Source organism: Anomaloglossus baeobatrachus, unplaced genomic scaffold (genome assembly GCF_048569485.1).
Source record: "Anomaloglossus baeobatrachus isolate aAnoBae1 unplaced genomic scaffold, aAnoBae1.hap1 Scaffold_167, whole genome shotgun sequence".
NCBI lineage: Eukaryota > Metazoa > Chordata > Amphibia > Anura > Aromobatidae > Anomaloglossus > Anomaloglossus baeobatrachus.
Window position 1 is genome coordinate 462,958 of NW_027441937.1, and position 5,497 is coordinate 468,454.

The 5,497-nt window shown below is 39.0% G+C and overlaps 1 pseudogene; it reads left to right on the plus strand.

The window, feature by feature from the left end:
- The first annotated feature begins 4,634 nt into the window (after positions 1–4,634).
- LOC142260703 (U2 spliceosomal RNA) lies at positions 4,635–4,841 on the plus strand (annotated as a pseudogene).
- The last annotated feature ends 656 nt before the right edge of the window (positions 4,842–5,497 follow it).

Below are 5,497 nucleotides of genomic sequence, written 5' to 3' on the forward strand. Positions count from 1 at the left end.
TTTAAGGCATTTCGCGCATACATGAAATGAACACATTTTTCTCCAAAACTATAACAGATGCAAGCTTGTCCTGTTTGGTGGAGATGATATTTAATAAAATAAGTAGAAATCCACTAAAAGTTTTGTTTGGTTATCTTGCAATCCCGAGATAATCGTCTCCATGCTCCAAATCCATTTTAAAGCCATTTTTAAGGCATTTCGCGCATACATGAAATGAACACATTTTTCTCCAAAACTATAACAGATGCAAGCTTGTCCTGTTTGGTGGAGATGATATTTAATAAAATAAGTAGAAATCCACTAAAAGTTTTGTTTGGTTATCTTGCAATCCCGAGATAATCGTCTCCATGCTCCAAATCCATTTTAAAGCCATTTTTAAGGCATTTCGCGCATACATGAAATGAACACATTTTTCTCCAAAACTATAACAGATGCAAGCTTGTCCTGTTTGGTGGAGATGATATTTAATAAAATAAGTAGAAATCCACTAAAAGTTTTGTTTGGTTATCTTGCAATCCCGAGATAATCGTCTCCATGCTCCAAATCCATTTTAAAGCCATTTTTAAGGCATTTCGCGCATACATGAAATGAACACATTTTTCTCCAAAACTATAACAGATGCATGCTTGTCCTGTTTGGTGGAGATGATATTTAATAAAATAAGTAGAAATCCACTAAAAGTTTTGTTTGGTTATCTTGCAATCCCGAGATAATCGTCTCCATGCTCCAAATCCATTTTAAAGCCATTTTTAAGGCATTTCGCGCATACATGAAATGAACACATTTTTCTCCAAAACTATAACAGATGCAAGCTTGTCCTGTTTGGTGGAGATGATATTTAATAAAATAAGTAGAAATCCACTAAAAGTTTTGTTTGGTTATCTTGCAATCCCGAGATAATCGTCTCCATGCTCCAAATCCATTTTAAAGCCATTTTTAAGGCATTTCGCGCATACATGAAATGAACACATTTTTCTCCAAAACTATAACAGATGCAAGCTTGTCCTGTTTGGTGGAGATGATATTTAATAAAATAAGTAGAAATCCACTAAAAGTTTTGTTTGGTTATCTTGCAATCCCGAGATAATCGTCTCCATGCTCCAAATCCATTTTAAAGCCATTTTTAAGGCATTTCGCGCATACATGAAATGAACACATTTTTCTCCAAAACTATAACAGATGCAAGCTTGTCCTGTTTGGTGGAGATGATATTTAATAAAATAAGTAGAAATCCACTAAACGTTTTGTTTGGTTATCTTGCAATCCCGAGATAATCGTCTCCATGCTCCAAATCCATTTTAAAGCCATTTTTAAGGCATTTCGCGCATACATGAAATGAACACATTTTTCTCCAAAACTATAACAGATGCAAGCATGTCCTGTTTGGTGGAGATGATATTTAATAAAATAAGTAGAAATCCACTAAAAGTTTTGTTTGGTTATCTTGCAATCCCGAGATAATCGTCTCCATGCTCCAAATCCATTTTAAAGCCATTTTTAAGGCATTTCGCGCATACATGAAATGAACACATTTTTCTCCAAAACTATAACAGATGCAAGCTTGTCCTGTTTGGTGGAGATGATATTTAATAAAATAAGTAGAAATCCACTAAAAGTTTTGTTTGGTTATCTTGCAATCCCGAGATAATCGTCTCCATGCTCCAAATCCATTTTAAAGCCATTTTTAAGGCATTTCGCGCATACATGAAATGAACACATTTTTCTCCAAAACTATAACAGATGCAAGCTTGTCCTGTTTGGTGGAGATGATATTTAATAAAATAAGTAGAAATCCACTAAAAGTTTTGTTTGGTTATCTTGCAATCCCGAGATAATCGTCTCCATGCTCCAAATCCATTTTAAAGCCATTTTTAAGGCATTTCGCGCATACATGAAATGAACACATTTTTCTCCAAAACTATAACAGATGCAAGCTTGTCCTGTTTGGTGGAGATGATATTTAATAAAATAAGTAGAAATCCACTAAAAGTTTTGTTTGGTTATCTTGCAATCCCGAGATAATCGTCTCCATGCTCCAAATCCATTTTAAAGCCATTTTTAAGGCATTTCGCGCATACATGAAATGAACACATTTTTCTCCAAAACTATAACAGATGCAAGCTTGTCCTGTTTGGTGGAGATGATATTTAATAAAATAAGTAGAAATCCACTAAAAGTTTTGTTTGGTTATCTTGCAATCCCGAGATAATCGTCTCCATGCTCCAAATCCATTTTAAAGCCATTTTTAAGGCATTTCGCGCATACATGAAATGAACACATTTTTCTCCAAAACTATAACAGATGCAAGCTTGTCCTGTTTGGTGGAGATGATATTTAATAAAATAAGTAGAAATCCACTAAAAGTTTTGTTTGGTTATCTTGCAATCCCGAGATAATCGTCTCCATGCTCCAAATCCATTTTAAAGCCATTTTTAAGGCACTTCGCGCATACATGAAATGAACACATTTTTCTCCAAAACTATAACAGATGCAAGCTTGTCCTGTTTGGTGGAGATGATATTTAATAAAATAAGTAGAAATCCACTAAAAGTTTTGTTTGGTTATCTTGCAATCCCGAGATAATCGTCTCCATGCTCCAAATCCATTTTAAAGCCATTTTTAAGGCATTTCGCGCATACATGAAATGAACACATTTTTCTCCAAAACTATAACAGATGCAAGCTTGTCCTGTTTGGTGGAGATGATATTTAATAAAATAAGTAGAAATCCACTAAAAGTTTTGTTTGGTTATCTTGCAATCCCGAGATAATCGTCTCCATGCTCCAAATCCATTTTAAAGCCATTTTTAAGGCATTTCGCGCATACATGAAATGAACACATTTTTCTCCAAAACTATAACAGATGCAAGCTTGTCCTGTTTGGTGGAGATGATATTTAATAAAATAAGTAGAAATCCACTAAAAGTTTTGTTTGGTTATCTTGCAATCCCGAGATAATCGTCTCCATGCTCCAAATCCATTTTAAAGCCATTTTTAAGGCATTTCGCGCATACATGAAATGAACACATTTTTCTCCAAAACTATAACAGATGCAAGCTTGTCCTGTTTGGTGGAGATGATATTTAATAAAATAAGTAGAAATCCACTAAAAGTTTTGTTTGGTTATCTTGCAATCCCGAGATAATCGTCTCCATGCTCCAAATCCATTTTAAAGCCATTTTTAAGGCATTTCGCGCATACATGAAATGAACACATTTTTCTCCAAAACTATAACAGATGCAAGCTTGTCCTGTTTGGTGGAGATGATATTTAATAAAATAAGTAGACCCCTTTTATTCTTCAAAAGTCTAGCGGATGTTTGCTGAAGACTTGCTCGTATTCTTGCACTAGCCTGTAGACCCCCTTCTTGTGATGTGAAGGTGTGGAGTCAGTGCCTACGTGTAATTCCTTACACCACTCCTCTGGCTGACTTGGTGAGCTGTCACTGAATGGGTGGGCTGAAGCAATGGTGGATGCTGCTGTTTGGATAGCATGTGTATCTACTGAGAACAGCTTATCAATGGTGGCAAATCGGAGCAGCTTAATCTCTTGCTCTCCGCAGTTCAACACTCTCATGGGCACTCTTCCCTTCCATATTAATGAATAAAACTATGATGTAAATAGCATATAGATACCCCACAAATGCAGATAAAAGTAGGTTATGGGAAAAGGGGGAAGAGAGAAACAGGAAAATAGTGGAATAAAGTATACCTTCCAGGTGGGAGAGGAAATGGCAGCACAGCCAGTGGAGGTGAAGCAAGGGGAGCCTGCAACTAAAGAGTTGAGAGCGTTATCACATGGTGACTGAGCCTGATTGTAACAGGAGCATAGAGGTGCCGATCCTGTCTTACCTGTGTTGGTGTAGAAGTGGGTGTCCTGTGGTGGAGTCAGCTATGTGCAGTGGTGGCCGTGGGTTCTTTTATGTGCGACCGTAGTAATAGCTGCGCCCACTTCCTGTATGGGAGTGGAATGCAGTGAGGGTAATGGAACGCACGCCTGCGCATTTGTGTTTAACGTCGCGCATGTGCAGAACGGAGAAAAGGCTGCGCTCACTTCCTAATGAAAGGGAGTGAGACGCATCTGGGAAGGGAAGGGAAAAGATTAGGGTTTGGGGATGATGAAAGGGCTTTCTACGGGCAAGGATGGCAAAGGGTGGCAGTGACGGAAAGTCAGGCAGCCTGTCCTGTCCTGTCCTGTCCGTCCGTCTTTTTGTATCATGAATTGGAAAGACTGCAAGGGGGAGGGGAGGTGCTTGTGTCCAAAAGGAGGAGTTATTCAGATTCATTGCAGTGGGCGGCGGCTGCAAAAAGCACCATTCTTCTTGTTTTTGCTCTGCAAAACAGCCTTTTCAAGGGTTGGCTTGAGTGACAAAATGTCTTCTGTAGGCGTGGGTTTGTCTCCCTCTCCCTAAGATGTGTCCGGTATAGGCCAGGGTGCCACTCAAGGCCGTAACCAATTCGGGTTATAGCTTCTCGGCCTTTTGGCTAAGATCAAGTGTAGTTTCGGAGGACGCTACCTTGGTCGGTACTGGAAGGTGCCTGGGATTGCACGTCTGCCGGCCTTGAGGAAGTGTGTGCGCCTTCTGGTGACACATAGCCCTCTTGTGCCTGGACGGTTCCCAGGCAACGGGAGGCGATCACCTTTGTTATTTTGAAGTCCTACTGATAAACAGAAAAAAAAAAAAATTAAATCTGTTCTTATCAGTTTAATATCTGATACGTCCCCTCTCTGGGGACCATATATTAAATGGATTTTTAGAACAAGGAGATGGAAAAAATCTTGCTCTGTCCACTCCACGCATTGACCTGGTATTGCAGTACCTCCAGGACCGGTGCACCCCTTCTTAACCCAGTTTCCAAAAGCAGAACTCAATTCACCTGATTCAAATGAGCCCCATTAGTGAATTGAAAGAAAGCAAAAACTTTATATGCACCTCAATTTGGCCAATTCACTTTTCACACTTTCACCCTTTTTTTTATCTTTCACACCTTTTACTTGCTTTATTGATGCAAAAAGCTGTGCCAAATAGCAAACTCATCTCCACTCAACTTGACCAACTCTGCTATGTCCCGTGCAGTATCTTATTCTCAGTCTTATCTAGATCATTTGCAATTGAATAGAATAGATCCCTTTTGGCTGCTTATGACTGTGTAAAATATGTAGTTTTACTGGGCTGGGATGAGAGAATCCATTGAAGCATGGTGTAGGGATTGTGGTTCCTGTGTGCTAAGAAGAGAGGCTGGCACCAGCCAGAAAGCCCCATTGCAGCCAATAATCACTTAATAACTTTTTCAACTTGTCATCATATGGGAGGCCTTCCATTCCTTGTAGTAGTCTAGTTGCCCACCTTTGAACTGACTCTAACTTCTGAATGTCCTTATTAAAATGTGGAGCCCAAAACTGGTTCCCATATTCCAGATGTAGCCTTACAAGTGATTTATAGAGGTGTAACAATACGTTGGGATCACGGGATCTAATCTCCCTTTTTATACACCCTA